This window comes from Orcinus orca, chromosome 4, assembly GCF_937001465.1.
Source record: "Orcinus orca chromosome 4, mOrcOrc1.1, whole genome shotgun sequence".
Classification (NCBI taxonomy): domain Eukaryota; kingdom Metazoa; phylum Chordata; class Mammalia; order Artiodactyla; family Delphinidae; genus Orcinus; species Orcinus orca.
In genome coordinates, this window is record NC_064562.1 from 73,000,644 (window position 1) to 73,020,554 (window position 19,911).

At 31.5% G+C, this 19,911-nt stretch overlaps 1 long non-coding RNA gene across 1 annotated transcript; it reads right to left on the bottom strand.

The window, feature by feature from the left end:
• Positions 1-1,672: 1,672 nt before the first annotated feature.
• On the bottom strand, positions 1,673-18,095 carry LOC125964276 (uncharacterized). Its single transcript, XR_007477153.1, has 3 exons — positions 17,925-18,095; positions 2,992-3,069; positions 1,673-1,737 (listed from the first exon to the last, which is right to left on the bottom strand). It is a non-coding gene; the product is annotated as an uncharacterized LOC125964276 (long non-coding RNA).
• Between the last annotated feature and the right edge of the window lie 1,816 nt (positions 18,096-19,911).

The window sequence follows — 19,911 nt, forward strand, 5'->3', positions numbered from 1 at the left end:
CAGAAAAAATCTACAATCAATAAATGCTGGAGAGGGTGTGGAGAAAAGGGAACACTCTTGCACTGTTGGTGGGAATGTAAACTGATACAGCTACTATGGAGAACAGTATGGAGGTTCCTTTAAAAACTACAAACAGAATTACCATATGATCCAGCAATCCCACTACTGGGCATATACCCTGAGAAAAGCGTAATTCAAAAGAGTCATGTACCACAATGTTCATTGCAGCACTATTTACAATAGCCAGGACGTGGAAGCAACCTAAGTGTCCATCATCGGATGACTGGATAAAGAAGATGTGGCACATATATACAATGGAATAATACTTAACCATAAAAAGAAACAAAATTGAGTTATTTGTGAGGTGGATGGACCTAGAGTCTGTCATACAGAGTGAAGTAAGTCAGAAAGAGAAAAACAAATACTGTATGCTAACACATATATATGGAATCTAAAAAAAAAAAGGTCGTAAAGAACCTAGTGGCAAGACTGGAATAAAGACGCAGACCTACTAGAGAATAGACTTGAAGACATGGAGAAGGGGAAGGGTAAGCTGGGACAAAGTGAGAGAGTGGCATGGACATATATATACTACCAAATGTAAAATAGATAGTGGGAGGCAGCTGCATAGCAGAGTGAGGTCAGCTCGGTGTTTTGTTTTGTTTTTTTTCTCATCTGCAAAGTGGGTATGGTACTTTTTTTTGTTTGTTTTACATCTTTATTGGGGTATAATTGCTTTACAATGGTATGCTAGTTTCTGCTTCATAACAAGGTGAATCAGTCACACACACATATATGTTCCCACATCCCTTCCCCCTCACGTCTCCCTCCCTATCCCACCCCTCTAGGTGGTCACGAAGCACCGAGCTGATCTCCTCGTGCTATGTGGCTGCTTGTGATCAGAGAGGGGTGGGATAGGGAGAGTGGGAGGGAGGGAGACGCAAGAGGGAAGAGATATGGGGATATATGTATATGTATAGCTGATTAACTTTGTTATAAAGCAGAAACTAATACACCACTGTAAAGCAATTATACTCCAATAAAGATGTTTAAAAAATAAATAAAAAATAAATGTAGAAAGAACAATATAATTAGAAAATCATCATTGTAAATTTTCAAAATTATCACCCCTTCAATTGCTTATATATAACAAATGGAATAAAAAAGATACCTATATAATAGAGAGCTCTGAAACATACCACTTTCATCAAATAATCAAATCTAGCATCACCAGTAATAAGATGACATAGCGTGCCTCCTGATGTGATGCAGTGGAAAGAAAATATCACTTTAGTAGTATTGTTAGAAAAGAATATTTAACCTGAATCTAATCATGAGCAAAGACTCACTAAGATTCAGATTGTGACATTCTGCAAAACAGCTGTTCTTTTAATACTGATGTCATTAAAGACACACACAGCGAGGCACTTCAAGCATTTCTATATTAAAGGATATGAAAGAGAGATAACAAGTGAATACAATAACTTCATAGGTAGATCCTGGATGTGAAGAATAAAAACAAATCATACTGATGTTTTTATAGGACCATTAAAGATAAATGAATAATGATTTTAGAATAATTAAAAGACAGTTGAATAAAGATTTGTGATAGGTCAAAGACTATGACATATAAAAGTAATATAAATTAGGACAAATTATATAACTTAATCACCTCTTAATGAAGTAGGTTCAGTAGATAGAACAGTTGGTTTCTATTTCCCTCTTGTTATCATACATCTGTTTGTTGGAAATGAAATAAAATCATCCATATTAAGTTTTCATATTGAAGTTTTCATAACATCCATATTTGTTTCTAAACTGCATTTGGGGACTATTGAAATTTAATAACATCAGAGCTAGATTTACCTGTATTTTCATTAACTAGTCAAGATATGGGAATTTCTAAACTCAATCCATTGTAGTGAAAATATAAATAAGTGCTCCAAAGGGAAGGAAATAAATAAATGCAAATCAGAGAAGACAATTGCAATTTACTTTTACTATATTGGAAAGTGAGAATAGTGTATACAGAAAAAGACCTTTTTTTTCCCTTTAAATAAACATACTTTAATATGGAAAACAAACTGTTTCATCTTGACTAATATTATAGTCTATAACTTATAGAGAAAATGAAGCAAATGTGATGTGCCAGGTACTGGCAACACAATTAAAGCATTTATTAGTGTTATTTTAAATTAATAAAATTAAATGATATTTCTCAGAATAATTATCATTTATTGCTCTCAATTCCAAGATGTATGTTGGAAATGAAAGGCAAAACTCAGGGCCATAAATAGAAAGAGAAAGCTAAAATGGGATCTTGGATATGTTGAAATACATACAAATAAGATTAAATAAGATGGAGGGTAAAGGTCTTATTTTCAAATTTGCCATATTTTGTTTCTCAAAACTTCTATTTAATGTGAAATCATGCCAAGAGCAATGTAAATAAAAACAGAATTTAGTATTGAAAATGCCAATTTTGATGCAACATAGTATACCATTTGTGTGTAAAGATTTTAAATTAGATTAAGCTTGAAATAAGTGTAATTCTCACTTGGAATATTGGAAAGATTTTAAATTTATACATTATTAAATAAAAATGTATGAAAGTATTTGCCTGTATATCCATATAATTTTGGAATACCTCATTGTCAAGTGGCCTAAGCTATGCCAAGCTCTAGGAATACCTCTTAAAATGTTTGTCCCTCCTCTATCTGGAAAATTGCACTCATAAGGCTACAATATCAGCTTCTCTGTAAGGTCTTCTGTGATTCATTCAGAAAAAAATGATTATTCTTATTACTAAAGTCTCATAATATTTGAACATATTTTTATTGTATCATTTAATATTATCTCGGGTTGTTCATTTCAGCTAGGTATCTAGAAGAGAAATATGTGGACTGACCATTAACAAGGACAGCTTATTAAAAATATACACAATTATGATAAGGTAACATTTGTAAGTCATCATAGGGCAAGAACTCTTACATCTGGGCATATCATTAATATGGCTCCTCCATCCAATAAATCAGCCACACATTTTATGTGTCTCAGTCAACTAGTTTCCTGGAGATACAGATACCTCTGATTAGCCAGGTCAAGGTCAGTAGCCCCTAGCTGCGATACTTTTCTGGGTGAAACAAATTATATATAACATCCCATAAAGGCATTATAATTTAGAGTTTTTCTTTCAGTTCCGTTTTGCTTTCTATACTTTCAACTTACTAAGAATTACTAAATTTCTCAAATATCCACAAAAGCTCTTTTTGGACCTTAGTTAATCAGCAAGGACAGCATATAGATGAAGAGTCCTGTTGTCCAAACTTAACCTTAGAGAATATTATAGGAGTGAAGTATGTTTGTATGTGTGTGGCTTACATGTATGCACAAATGTATGCTTGTAGAAACGTATGTTAAGCATTAAGCATATCTTTGACAAAAAAACTTGACATTATTTTATACTTTTCTTACCCATTATACTATGAAAGTTTAAGAAAATAGAAACCATATATTTTCATTTTATATCCATTGCACCTAACAGTGACAGGTGTAAACATTAGGTGAATAAATAATGTTTTTTCAGCATCATCAACCAATCTAGTTAGAATATAAAAAATAAGTGATATGATTCTAGAGATAGATAACTAATATTGTGATATATTTCATTAAAGAGAGTCACACAAAAAAAAAAAAAAAAAAGAGAGTCACAATCTAAATATGTTAACTATTTCTTCTAAACTCTCCTCTAAGAAATTTGGCAATCTCATGAATAAATTATTGCTAACAAGATACTGGAGATCATCTTCTTTAAAAACAATTTTTTTTTTAAATGAAGATGCTAAGACTCAGAATATTTAGGAAAGTACTTAAAGATACAGGGATAAAAAAACTGCCAAATCAGAATAGTCACATAGGTCTTTTATCTCTGCAAATTTAAACTTCAAGACAGAACATATGGAAGCCATAGCTGGTTAAAATTAATGCATTAGAAAACAGCTGTTAAAAGTAGATACACTGTGAAAGGAATAAAGGTTAATCGCTAAGAATAAAATGTTAGCAATATCAACCATCAGAGAATTAAAAATCAAGTTTATATAATAGGGACAAAGGCATAATACAATACTATCCAAGGACTACATTAAAATAAAACATAACTAATTTATTTTCTGGGTACTCTTTAAGAAGAAAGGAATTTATTCAGTGTTGGTTTTTTTCCCCAGTAATATTTCAACTAAATATATTTAAAGCAAATAATGACCTGAACACTGAAATGAAGATTCAGCTAACTGAAAAAATACGCTTAATTTGAGAATCTGAATATTTCATTTTAGGTTGAAAGCAGACAAAATGACCAGTTAATTTACTTCAAAAATGGCACTTTTATGATGGTGAAAAGGGGAATTTATTAATAATTATGCAGGTACAGCAGGAACAAACCAAGCCTATCCCAGGCCAAATGAGATATATGTTCCCTAAAATATATAAATAATTTCTATATATTTTAGTAATGTATAATTTTTACACATAAATAAATTTTAGATTAATCAGAGACAGGCAGATTTTTTTCTTAGTTGGAAATCTGCTTTTAAGTTAAATAATTTTATTTTTGTTGAGATGGAGATAAGCATCATCCTTGGTAGAAATCAGTTCTTTTGTTTGGGAAAGTATATTTCACAAAACATTTGTTTATACAAAATATAAAGTCAAAATTCAATGTGAAACCTGAAATACTGAGAAATTTATTTTTATAATATTATACAAGATTTTTTATATTAGAAATTTGTAAACAATACATTTTTTCAGATTATCAGGTTGATTTATTGCTTGTTTACCAATCCTAAAACTTTTTGAGTAGGAATAGTTACTGATAAATTTTAGGTATCATTCAGTACTTCCAAGAGATATATGTTGAGAATTTAATAAAGATGATGTATATGTATGCATATAATCTCTATGTTATGCTCTCTCACTGTCTTCACCAAATTCTTCCTTTATAAAATAAAGGGTCCTATCTTCCCCAACCTGCACACATGCACACATAGGCATAAGTAGGCCGTCTTTACAACCAGCAAAAAAACTGAAACTGCTCTGTTTGAGTTTGAGAAAGAAACTTTGTGCCTGTCACTGAAGTATCCTGTGAGAACTACCCACTGACTGTCTTTTGGGACTGTCTCTGTGTATGAATCAAGATATTACACAGCTCCCCATCAGACTCAGCCTGTGGGAACAAACCCTGTCCAAAGAAATGGAAAACTCAGAACTCCTGGACACTAGAAAAAATAGTGAAATATTGGTCATTTTCATTTATCTTGTTAAGGAACAAACACTTGAACAACTTATAGGGAGATTCTGTGTAGGGAAATTTTGGCTCTTTAACCAAGATTCAACTACAAGGAATCTGATAGACATTGCAAACTCACTAAGCCTACGGAGTGCCAGAGTGCTTCACAAAAGGGCAGAGGAGCAGGTTTATGTTTGTGTTAGTATTTTTACTTCATAAACACGTATAAGTACACAGAAATGCACATACTATTTCAAGGTAAAAGAAAAGAGGTATGGAAGAAATTACTATAAGGCTTCAGGATATAGAGAGATGATTCTAGATTTTAGGATTTGGATAGGATTCACTTTAAAGATTGAATTTAATTTGAACTTAAATGATGAATAAGAATTTAAAATATAGTTTTGGAGTGGAGAGCAGGTATATTGAAGACAACATTGTCATATACACGCTCTCTTCCTTTCTTAAGAGAAACCATTTCTTCCCCCTTGGAGTGCAAAACAACAATGGACAACATTAAAAATACTTAGCTCCCCAGATGTCCTTACAACAAAGGTTGTATATAGGAACTAGTTTTGAATGGACCACTCGTCTATTTCCCTTTCTTCCTCGCTAGAGTTCGCTAAGATTCATGAAGGCACCATCTTCCAAACTTAAGGGTAATGATTATCAGTTAAGATTGAGAAGGATATGGTGGGTTTGGGAAGAATATAAAAGCTGGATCTTTGTTAACTTTCTCAAGCAGTAGCACAAACCTTGTATTTTGTTAGGTGAGTAAAATAAAATTTATGTTTTGTTAATAAGACTGTAGTCAAGTATCTGATACAAACTGTTCGAATGCAGTCTTAGCAATCTTTTAATCTTATTAAAAAAAATTCAGCAGGGAAAAATCTATTATGGAAATTAGAATTGCACGGCATATATGTGAACAGGGCAAGTCCTAGAGTAAGTAATATGTGAGCCAAGAATATGTTAAATCACTTTATAAGAGAAGATTTTAAGATTATAACTATGTCCTGAAATCGTAAGGGTTCACTTTTGATTCTGCAGGCCACTGGAGTTCTGGAATACACAGAGTTGTGTTACAGGAAGATTACTCTTGTAGCATTTTCAAGAATAGTTTTTGATGGGAAAGACTGCTAAAGTGAGACTAGGGTATTGACCATGTGGATGGAGAAGAAAGAAACCATGCATGGAATAGGTAAGCCTAGGCAGCAGGTTAAATGAAAAATGAGTGTGGGCTGGGGAGGAAGAAAAAAAAAGTAGCCAAAACAAAACTGGGAGTACAATTGTGTTATTAACAGACACAAGGAACACATGGTAAAACAAGTTTGGAAAGTAAGATTAGTTGAGGTTAACTTAATGTTTAAGTTAGTGTTGCATAAACAATATGTTTTGTAATGTAATAATAGACTGAAGTCTATTTTATCAATAAAAGCACTTTAAAACTGAGGCAAAAGTGACAAGGCAAAGATGTGAGTGTGGTCATTGGGTAACTTTCTTAGTTATATAATATTCATTGTAATATTTTAGAGTAGTAGTAGATGGAGCAGGGTTTAGAATCATTAAAATGCAGAATCAAATTTTAGTAAGGATAAAATAAGTCAAATCTATTAGTAAAGTCAATCTTATTTTTCAGCATAAACTTAAAATATGTTGTGTGGTTTATGTTTCAGAATGTGTATTATTTTAACTGTATGACTTTGATTCTTTCAAATGAAGCCTTCTTAAATGAGGAAGTTTAAATAACTGTTCACTAAGGCAATTATATCTGCCAAGAATGCCAAGAAAAGTCTGACTACTTTTACTGGTCAGGCTCCAGTTGTTGAACATGTGCTGAAACCCAGGCAGGCTGAATTCAAGGAGAGAATCATCAATCCTTCAAAATTTGAGTTATTTAGTAATGCAAAAGATTTTATTTCATGCTTTTAAGGGTTTTCTAGGAATAGCAAACAAAATTGCTTAAAATATCACATCAGGAATATAAACTGCATTAGTTTGAATACTATGCCTGGCTGCTTAAAATAGACCAAAAAAAGTAATGCTAAAACCAGATTTTAGAGAAATCTACTTAATCCATGAGGACTGACCAAAAAATTTCTTTTCATATCAGTTTTCTACTATTGTAGAAGACCATGCATGGGTATTGATCTACATCAAGTTTATAAGAGTTCTACTCAGTTAAGGAATTCAGTTAGGAATTCAGTTAGGTAGGATATAAAAATATTCAATACATTTAGAGAAGATAATGCTGAAAGTGATTATTACAGTGGTTTCAGATTTATAAATCTATCTGTGATACTTTAAAGTGATAAATTCACATTTTTGTACATTGAGGAAGAATTCTTTGTCCTCAAAACATCATTTCTTGGTCTTATCCTTGATCTCTAAATATGTAAAGTAAAATTCTTTTCTTACATCTTAAGCTCCAACAAACAGAATTAAAAATAAAAGTGATGACTTTCATTGATTTGGGAAAAAACAGAAACTGCACATGCAGATTTTATTTAAAAATGAGGTCAATGTTTCAGAGAGGTGAAAAGCAACATTTCATCATTATTATCCTGCTGGATAGTAAATATGCTTGCTTTGGTTTTAGATATAGTTAACATCTTTCTGTTATATACAAAAGTTATAGAGTATTCATAATATAAACTTACTTAGGCTCCTAAAGAGTTTTCTATAATCAATTATATAACATAGAGGTTAGTGTTCAATTTTGCAGTCAGAAACATTGATGGACTCTGACTTTTAATACTGGGCTGGTTGAGAAAGACCTCTCATCTTATATTTCCTTTTCTGTAAAATAAAAATGTTTTTAGAACGTCTCTCAAATATGACTGTTAAATGAAATACTGTATGCAATAGCACTGAAGTACAAAACAACTTCCCTTTAGCCCTTTTTCCATCAAAATAGATTTTGAATAAATGCCTTAATTCAAGTCAAAACTAACTTACTGCAAAACTGTCATTTTCAAAATTCAATTTATGCCCACTCACATTATTTATTGTATGTTTATTGTTTATCTTAAAACAAGAAGTGAAAGAGAATCTGTAATAAAAAACAAAAAACTCATGCAAAGTCCAGGACCAGATGGCTTCACTGGGATGTTCTACCAAACATAAAAAGAACTGATACCAATTCTTCTCAAAGAGTTCCAAAAGACTGAAGAGGTGGGAATACTCCCACAGTCATTCTATAAAGTCATTCTATCATCACCCTGATACGAAGATCAGACAAAGACACTACCAAAAAAGAAAATTACAGGCCAATATCTTTGATGAATATAGATACAAAAATTCTCAACACAATATCAGCAAATTGAATCCAACAGCACATAAAAAGAATCATACAATATGATCAAATTACATTCATCACAAGGATGGTTCAACATATGCAAATCAATCAATGTGATACACCACATCAACAAAAAAAAAGCACAAAACCACATGATCATCTCAATAGGTACAGAAAAAGCATTGATAAAATTCAACATCCATTCATGATAAAAACTCTCACCAAAATGGATACAGAGGGAATATAGCTCAACATAATAAAAGCTATTTATGAGAAACCAAAGACAACATAACACTCAATGGTGAAAAGCTGGAAGCCTTCCCGCTAAAATCTGGAACAAGCCAAGGATGCCCACTCTCACCATCTCTATTAAACATAAGATTGGAAGTCCCAGCCATAACAATCAGACAAGAAAAAGAAAAGGTATCGAAACTGGAAGAGAAGAGGTAAAATTGTCAATATATACAGATGTCATGATACTATATATAGAAAATCCTAAAGACTCCACACAAAAACTACTAGAGCTGAAAAATGAATTCAGCTAGGTAGCCAGATATAAGGTTAACATACAGAAATCTGCTGCATTTCTTTACACTAACAATGAAACATCAGAAAGTAAAAAATAACAAAAAGTCCTTTTAATATTGCATCAAAAAACAAACAAAAAACTTAGGAATAAACATGACCAACGAGGTGAAAGACTTAAGCACTGAAAACTATAAAACACTGATAAAAGAAAACTGAAAATGGTTCAAAGAAATGGAAAGACATCCCACACTCTTGGATTGGAAGAATTAATACTGTTAAAATGGTCATACTACTCAAAACAATCTACAGATTTAATGGGATCTCTATCAAGTTACCCATGACATTTTTCACAGAACTAGAACAAGTAATCCTAAAATTTATATGGAAACACTAACGATACAGCATAGCCAAAGCAATCCTAAGGGAAAAGAACAAAGCTGGAGGCATAATTCTCCCAGACTTCAATCAATGCTACAAAGCTACACTAATCAAAATAGCATGGTATTGGCACAAAACCAGACATAGGGATCAATGGAACAGAATAGATAGCTTAGAAATAAACCCACACACCTATGGTCAATTAATCTTTGATAAAGGAGGCAAGAACATACAATGGAGAAAAGACAGTGTCTTCAATAAGTGATGCTGGGAAAACTAGATAACTACATATAAAAGAATGAAATTATAACATTCTCTAACACCATATACAAAAATAAGCTCAAAATGGATTACAGACCTAAATGTAAGACTGGATACTGTGAAACTCCTAGAGGAAAACATAGGCAGAATGCTCTTTGATATAAATCACAGCAATACTTTTTTGGATTCATCTCCTAGAGTGATGGAAATAAAAACAAATATAAACAAATGGCACCTAGTTAAATTTAAAATCTTTGCACTGCAAAGGAAACCACAAAGAAAATGAAAAGACAACCTATGGACTGGGAGAAAATATTTGCATACAATGCAACGGACAAGGGCTTAATTTCCAAACTATACAAACAGCTCATACAACTCAATATCAAAAAAAAAAAAAAACCCAATCCAAAAATGGGCAAAGGACCTAAATAGACATTTCTCCAAAGAAGACATACAGATGGCCAACAGGCACATGAAAAGATGCTCAACATCACTAATTATTAGAGAAATACAAATAAAAACTACAATGAAGTATCACCTCATACTGGTCAGAATGGCCATAATCAAAAAGTCTACAAATAATAATTGCTGGAGAGAGTGTGGAGAAAAAAGAACCCTCCTACACTGTTGGTGGGAATATAAATTGGTACAGCCACTATGGAGAACAGTATGGAGGTTCTTTAGAAAACTAAAGATAAAGTTACTATATAATCCAGAAATCCCACTCCTGGGCATTTATCCAGAAAAGACAAAAACTCTAATTTGAAAAGATACATGCACCCCAATGTTCATAGCAGCACTATTTACAATAGCCAAGACATGGAAGCAACTTAAGTGACCACTGACAGATAAACGGATAAAGAAGATGTGATACACACACACACACAATGGACTATTACTCAGTCATAAAAAAGAATGAAATAATGTCATTTGCAGCAAAATGGATGTAAGTCAGAAAGAGGAAGACAAATATATGATGTCACTTATATGTGGAATATTAAAAAATGATACAAATGAACTTATGTACAACACATAGACAGACTCATAGACATAGAGGGGGTAGGGATAAATTAGGAACTTGGGATTAAGAGATACACACTACGTTATATAAAATAGATAAACAACAAGGTCCTACTGTATAGCACAGGGCACTATATTCAATATCTTATAATAACCAAAAATGGAAAAGTATCTAAAAAGAATATATATATGTGTGTGTATATATATATATATGCATATGTACATATATAACTCAATCACTTTGCTGTACACCAAAAACTAACACATTGTAAATTAACTATACTTCAATTTAAAGAAAGAGTATTATTAAACTCTCACAAATAGTAAGTTGGTTTTATAGACAGTAATATATGTAGAACTTAAGAAACATAGTTTTGAGTGTAATAATATTAAATAGAATTATATCTATTGAATAATAATATTTTTGTAAATTAAAAATTCATCTGCATAAAACATTTTATAATTTGAAATATAACATGTCGAATGACATACTTAATATATATATCTCTTAAAATAACATATAAAGAACTGCACTTTTAGTTATAGACATTAATTTTTGTAGAAATAAATTGTACTTTCTGAAAAATGTCAGGTGCCAAAGGGAAACATCATACCTTTTAGTTATAAACCCTTGTTTTTTGGTGCATTTAATATTTATATACATCTTCTTATACTATCTATATGTGTAACTTTATAGTTCTTTGAACATTTCATTTATACTTTAACATTCTGAGTTGGATTTGTGTTGCACTATTCTTGGTAACACACATTTAAATCAGTTTGTAAATGTTGGGATTCTTGCCAATGTGGAGAACAATTAGGTTACTTAAACTAAGTGGTAATTTTCTAATTAATTCAATTAAATACTATTTAAGTGTATTTGTCTTGGGAGAGGATAATGTTAAAAACTATAGCTGGACTTGTAATCTGGCTGTGTGCCTAGAAACAGTGAACTGTGATATTAAGCAGTGACATAGTAACTGGGAGCAAATGGTAAGAAAAATTAAGCCATTGTGTCTAAGAGCAAAAAGCTACACATGGAGTGGGAGATTTATAAATTTGTCTTTAACTCACAGTCGTTTAAAAGTGTAACTGATCTGTGAATACTAAGACACAGGAATTGAGATTTGAAGTTTTTCTTACAGGATAGAATTTGTTGTATATCAGGTTCAGTTGAAATTGTATATAGAGGGCTTACTGGGGCAAGTCGTTGGGGTTGATACCAAGAGGGAGTGAAGGCAGCCCAAGGAGCTCTGGAGCTGGCAGGACACTACAGAGTTGCCCTGCACTGTGGTGAGGCTAGACGTTTATATCCCCACACCAGTCAATGATTGGTGCAGATTATTTAGCCCAGGGCATTTCTCGGCGAGGGACTCATTTGGGTGCTGGCAGCAGCCAACATTTCCAGCAGCTGTGGGAATGAATATAAGTTTTAAAAAGCCTGTACTGTGGCTGTGGCTGTACTCCACGATAACATCACTCTGGAAATCTAGTGCACAGAGTATCCCCAATCTCAAATTACACTCATATTTCATAGGCCAAAACAAGTTGTTTCACCATACCTATTTTAACAGGAAAGAGATGTTTTATTCTACCTTGCAGAGGGATACTTCACACCAAATATGTGTGTATGTACAGTTGAACACTGTATAACATAGTTCAATTCTCACTAACATTTGATAAGGTCCAATTTATTAATGTTTAGCTATCTAGATGCAATAAAATGGTTTCACATTATGGTAATACTTTGCATTTACCTGATAACTGACAAGTATATTAGCTGTTAGATACTATGTTACAACTATTAGTAGTTCTAATAGATTGATTTGCCCTTTAAGTTTTCTTTGCTGTTAAATGCTGATGTATGTATTTTGCCTATTTTTATTAGGTTTTGTGTCTTTTGCTTATAGATTCTTTGTTATTTTTCATGATATAATTTTGATATTAATTCTTTTTCAGATATATGGGGTTTACACATCTATTATTTTTTAAGGCAGATGAAGCTCTAAATATTACTTTTATTATTGATATAGTCAATCAGAGAAAAGATCTTCAGATTGGCAGCCTTGCTAATATTTTGTCCCAGAGGACAATTTGCCCTCCCACTTATGGACATCAGTGGACAATTGCAGGTGTCCTCAGGAAAAGCAAGCAGGTTATTAGCTGCAGAGAAAAGAGACCAGAAGTCTTCATCTCAATGGGAAGTCAGAACTGAATAAAGGGAAGAAAAGACTGAACTGAGCATGCCTAGTTCCTTCTCTCAACTCCTCTATCAGGTAATCCCTTCTCTTCTCAAGAGGAATAAATAAGAGGTGGGGAGAGAATCCAGGTGTTAGGCTAATTAAAATCCCACAATATAAAAAAATGAAGCCAAGGTCTAACAGGTTCTTCAAATATCATCACCACCCAGCATTATCATATTTATTGATTCAATTCCTTAAATAGATATTGGAATTTTTAGATATTTAAAAGTTCTATTTTTAACAGTTTTGTAAAGTGTTTTTCTAAGAATCTATTTCATAAAAAATTTTCCTTTGCATAAAGATGTTTATATATTCTCTTATCTTTTTAATGTCTGTAAGTTCTGTAGCAAAGCTCCCTTATCCACTCACTAAGAATAATTAATGTCCTCTCTTAATTCTATTTGATCAGTCTTGCTAGAGACTTTTACATTTTCATAGTCTTCCCCCAACCCCAGTTCTACTGAGAAAGAATTGACATACATCACTGTATAAGTTTAAGGAGTATAGTATTATGGTTTGATTTACATATATTGTGAAATAATTGCCATAGTAAGTACAGCTACCATCCATCTTCTCATACAGATTTAAAACAAAAAAAAAAAAAACAAAGGAAAAAATAAAGGAAACAAACTTTCTCCTTGTGATACAAACTCAGGATTTACTCTCTTAACAACGTTACCTTATATTATACAGCTATAGGCATCAGGTTGTACATTACATACCTAGTGCTTACTTATGACTGGAAGTTTATGGCTTTTGACCACCTTCTTTCAAAAATTTGTATTTTTTACAAATTGAAGATTTGCGGCAACCCTGCATTGAGCAAGTCTGTTGGTGCCATTTTTCCAAAATAATTACCTTTTGATTAAGGTATATATATTGCTTTTTAAAACTTATGGTATTGCACAATTAATAGACTACAGTATAGTGTAAACATAATTTTTACATGAACTAGGAAACTAAAAACGTTTTGTGACTCACTTTATTGTGATATTCACTTTATTGCAGTGGTCTCTAATCAAATCTGCAATATCTCTGAAGTATGACTGTAAATTTATTTCCTAAGTGCGCAAAGAAATATAATTAATTTTAATTTATTTTTACCTAACAAAGGTGTAAATATATCTTGTTAATTCTAAGAATTCATTTGTGTATTATTTTGAATTTCCTATGTATATAATCATATCATTTGAAACTGAGATTTTTGTTTGAATTATTATAATGGGTATAATTTATAAAATAACCTTGTCTTTCTGAACTGATACTGACTGTTCATGTGATAGTAGTAATAATCACTTTACTTACAATGTAAAGGAAAGGTTTTCAATGTTCACTGTTAAATATGATACTTGCTTTAATTATTTATATATTCATTTGCCACTTAAAGCAGTTTCCTTCCATTCCTAGTTGTAAGAGATTTCATTTTTTATTATAAATGGATATTTATTTTAAAATATTTTATGCCCTTATTAAAATGATCATATACATTTACTCATTTATCTATTAATGAGTAACTTACATTGAATTTTTTAAGTAATAACCTAGTTTAACATAATCTGGAATAATTTGAACTGGGTCATTAAGTAATGTATTTTTCATAGAATAGAAGCTTCATTGTAGATTTTATTTAGAATTAAAATTTATATTATAAATGAAATGAGCCTGTAATTTCACTTTTCATTATTTCTTTTAATTTTTTTAGTATGACATTTACCTGGAATAATTTAAAATGTAAGTCACAAAGAAAAGAGAAGTCTTTTAAAATTGGAAACAAATAAAACAAATGAACTTAACTATATATTAAATTAGCGGGACAGCTATACATATACACAAAGTACTTTCTAAAACATATTTAATTTCTTCATCTTTTCATTGAAAAGCCTAGAAAAATTTATTCTTAAACAGTGGATTGAATTTCTAGATCTTCGACTACAACCTCTAAACATTATTTCCAAGTGAAAATAATGAGGGATCTTTTAAGAAATGTTTTAATTCAGATCTGGAGAAGAAATGTTCCAGATGGGCATTTTCTTGAACTAGAAAGCAAGAAAACTATCAAATTTTAAAAGCACCTTGTCCGAAGAACACAAAAGGCCACTCAAATGTTTTGCCCCTGGCCCAAGATGAGACAATCTGAGAATCATAAAGATAATAATTTATATTTAAGAAATTCATGAATTCATAATAATTCAATATTAAGGTTGTTAGGACAGCAATGTGTTAATCTGAAAATGGACAATTTAAGAATAAAATCAAGCATTATCTCATCTACCCTTACTGATTTTATTTCAGCAAAACCAGTTGTTTAAAATTTTTTTGACAGAAAAATTTATCTAATAAATTCAGGAGTAAAAATGGAATTAAAATATTACCATTTTGCAATTTATAATGGGACAATGAATCTAAATAATAATCAATATGATATTAAATGATTACATGAAAATTTAGTGAGGAAACTTTATAGTGGAGTGATCAGGCTGAAGCACTTTATCCACTAATCAATGTTTACATTAATAAACATGGAACAACTGAGATTTTATGCTTCATAATTTAACACAATAGGAAGTACAAAGAATCATGATTATTTTTATCCCCCAAAGTTGATAATAACTCTAATCAAACCTCTAGTTATATTTGCCATTTTATAGGAAATATGATGAACAGAGAAACTAAGTAAACGATACCACAAAAATGCAATTTGCCAGACCAGATCTGAGTTAGCCTATAAGACAGATAACGTGGTATTTCTAAGAAATTAATGCTCTTTTTAAAAAAAAGACATCTCTAAAAGAGTTTTTGTGCAACTTTTTGTGATATGTATAAAGTATACATGGAAGTCTTCAATGATTAAACCACCTTATCTAATAAATTCATGCATTATCAAAAAGATCTGATGCATTCATTTTAAAACCAGATGTGTTTTTAACAACCACAGTCATGAATAAAAAGGTAATTGGGAAAGTCGCTTACTCTAAAATCAGAAAAAAATAAAATCACATAGCTTATTTTACTGATGCAATTTTTAAACTGTAAAATACTCTTGTTATGGATCAAATAATACAGAGTTATAAAATCTGAGTGTTCGAAGTCTTAAGACAGTGTTGCTATATAATGTATTGAATGGCAGAGCTTAAAATCATCATAAATATGTTTCTATTCCCTATTTTCCTGCAGATTCTATCCATTTGGTAACTAATGTTTGACATATCATAGATTCAAAAACTGAAATCATAATGGGACAAATTATTAGAACTGATAAAATATTTTGTTTGCATACTCAGAAACATACAAAAAGTATAGTGTTTCCTTAAGACAACTGCTATAAAATTACAAACAATGATATCTCTTCTTTTACAAAAGTCGTAAAAACCAGTTCTGCTCTTGTAATATCAATGACAATAGCACCTCAGAAGTAGACACTGTTTACTGAGACTAGACAGAGCAAAACAGAAAATAGAAGTTGTTCTTTCTCTATTTGCTAACCAGTCTTAAAATTGATATTCGTTAGTAACAGTCAAATTCTGCTTTTTATACTAACTTTAGGATATGCAGATATGTAACATTTTCTAAAAGAAAGTTTTTCTAAAACATCTATAGTCTAATCAATATGTATGTATAGTGTGTAGTATGTATAGTTTTATACATAAATAAAATGAGTCAAAGGATATTGTGATCTGGCCAAGATCACAATTATATTACTATATTTAAGTATATTTATGATGTGAAATGTGTTTATCACAGTTAAAATGTTTCAGGAACTATTCTATGTTGATTCGTGGGAAGAATGATCTTTTCAGGCAATCATCTATGGTCGAAGGAGAATAAATGTTGACCTCTCTGAATTGTGCTGCAAATGTATGAATAATACTGAACAGCAGAAACTGAACTTATGTAATGGCAATGCTGAGTCACAGCGAAAAAGTGATATATGAAACTATTAATGGCCCTCAGCAAGACTATCTCTTTTTCCTTGTGCCAATAACCCAAAAGATGAAATGTAACTCACTGTGAAGGACAAAAATAAATGTGTCAGATATGATATGTTAGTCCTAAAAATGAGGAAAAAGCACACTCTTTTGAATATCATATTAATAAAATTGATTAATTCCTCTCATCCCTTCCTCACCGTATCTAGAACAGTAATTTCAATGCATACAAATTCAAAGGTTTTGGATCACATCAGTCATTCTTCTTCACATAAGGAAATCATTTTAGCTGAGTTGTTCAGTTTTGGAGGCACTAATGATTTACTGAATTGTATTTTTTAATAAAATGGTATTTTTCATCACTGAAAGGAATGGTGACAACCTAAATTCTTGCTCATCACAGGTAATACACACAAAAAAATGACAAAGAAATATCAAGTCATGTGTGACCTTGGATAAACATATTCTTTTTATAAAATAGACCTAATTTTCCTAGTTTCCAAATTTAAGGAAAATGTGTAATTTATATAAAACTGATTAGAAGACTTAGGCAGTGTTTCATAAATGCACTTCTGTCATATATTAATAGCAGTGGAATAATTGACTAGAACTATTTCATGAGAATGTTAATTAACCATAATCAGTCCCATGGCATTTTTTCCCCTTGGCAACAACAACAAAATAGCTTTAAACACAGAGACACGGACTAAAGAAGGGATTCTGTGAAGACTATGATGAGAAATTGTCTCCTTTCCTTTATGCTAAAAACATAATAAAATCTTCCTCTTCTGAGTCAAATGATAATTTGAGCTTACATGCAAATAAAGTCTTGAGTTCTAGGGAAAAAAGAGCTGGTATTTTACTTTCTCCCTCAGTATTTTTGGCAGGTGCCTGGAAAATAGATTAAAGAGCTTTCTTTGCCTCTTTTGTATCCTCAATTGAAATTTGAACAATATTTAACAATAATATCAAGTAATTTCACTAACCCACAAAAATGAATTGAGTAGGTTAGCTGAATCCTCTTTCTCTATGTAATTCTTGGGGAATACTTGGAAAAGAGAGAGGTGGGAATGTTCCTTTATGTACATTTGCAGGGGAATACAGTCTCCCTTCTTCTGATGGTTCACATGGGGAGGGCTTGGATTTCCACCACTGTAATATCATCACAACCTTAACTAAAATTAAACTACAGTAAATAGGCAAAGAACAATAACAACTGAAAAAGAGACCATCAGATAAAATGAATGATAGTAGTACTAGCCTACATAGATATTAATAACAAATATATGGCAATGGAAAACATATTTGTAATACAGATAATAAGCAAAGTGTCCTTACATGTTGTAAAAAAAAGATGAAACATTAACAAAAAATAATGGTCAGGTATTATGAAGAGTAAATACACAAAAAAAATAAATACAAATCAGGAAACATAGCAATATTCAGAAAAATGCAAATAAAACAAATGTTGACTCATTATTGTCCTTTTTTATGTTTTACATGTTTCAAACTGTTAAAAAATTTAAAAGACATAAAGGTGTTATTGCTTTTGGAGATTACTAGAAAATGACACTCATCTATTGCTTGTAAAAATGTCAGTTATTTTTAAGACAAGCAATTGAACAGCACAAAATAAAATTTATTAAAATAAATTTTCCTTTTAAACACAATATCCTGTACCAGGATATCTACTCCATAGAAATAAAACACATTACATAGCAATATAGGTATCAAAAATTTAATTGCAAGCATTGTTTTTAGTGGAAGAAAAAAGCAGAAATAAAGTAGATGACTATTATTTGAAGGATAACTATATAAATTGTGGTATATCTCCACTATGAAGTATTATTCAGTCATTAAAAATAATGAATTACACATAGACCAGTAGACATGGAAGAATTTCCATAAAATATTGTTCACTGAGAATAGCAGAAAAGATTGTGAAAATGTCTCCACTTGAAAAACATAAGATGACTAAAAAACCCTATGTACTGTCTAGATAGTTAAAATGGTTAACTTTATAGTGCTTCATACTAGATTCTTTATATGAGTTATTTGGTGGAACATTGGTTGGGTGAATGGATAGGAGTTAGCAAAGTCAAAAGAAAAAAAAGACTATACCAAAAATTAGCAAGTTTGGTATTTGCATTTATGTTAAAAGTATTGTAAAAAATAATTTGTACAGTAGATGGCCTTAAAATAAGTCATTTTAAAATATTTGCTGATACTTAAATAGGCCAGGGTGGAGCTTTGGCCTGGTAAAAGTCCCAGTACACTTGAAGAATAAACAAAAAAATTGTTTGTGATAACCAGAGAGGCAGTAAAGGTAAAAGGTGAAACCCCAGTTTGACTAGTTGGGTGGAACTGACCAATCATGAAATACATTCTCATAGAATTTACAGATATAGCCACAGTTGCTTTCAAGATCATTGGTCATCATTTGTGTGAGCTCTAGTCTAATTACAAAGCTACAGACTATTGAGTACTGAGTCATCATGAGGTCCGGATTCCAACCCTGAAGCAGAATAAAAAGGAAGAGGGAGGCACAAGAGAGGGGAATGAAAGGAGAGACATGGAAATTTGTCTTTAAGACACCTCTGGAACCTGCACTTTTGAGACACAGCTGCTTTTCAGAAAATGAAGCCCTACTTCAGTTGCACTAACTCAAGCTACAATGTATTGGCCAAGGATATGACAGAAATGACTTTGTTCTGGAGAAGGACCTCAGATTTGATGTACAATCAGAAAGACATTGAGAGAGACAGAAAGGAGAGGGAGAGGGGGAAGAGGGGCGAAGAGAAAGTTGAAAGGAAGAAAATCTCTTACTGTGGTAAGGCTAGAGTTCTGGAAAATCAGAGTGAAACCATACTGTTAATCTCCAAACACCAGACTCCCTCAGCACCAGTTGCACTGTTAAATTAGAAATCTAAGACCAGAGTCTGGATTATGATTTTTTCAGTCAAAAAAGAACAT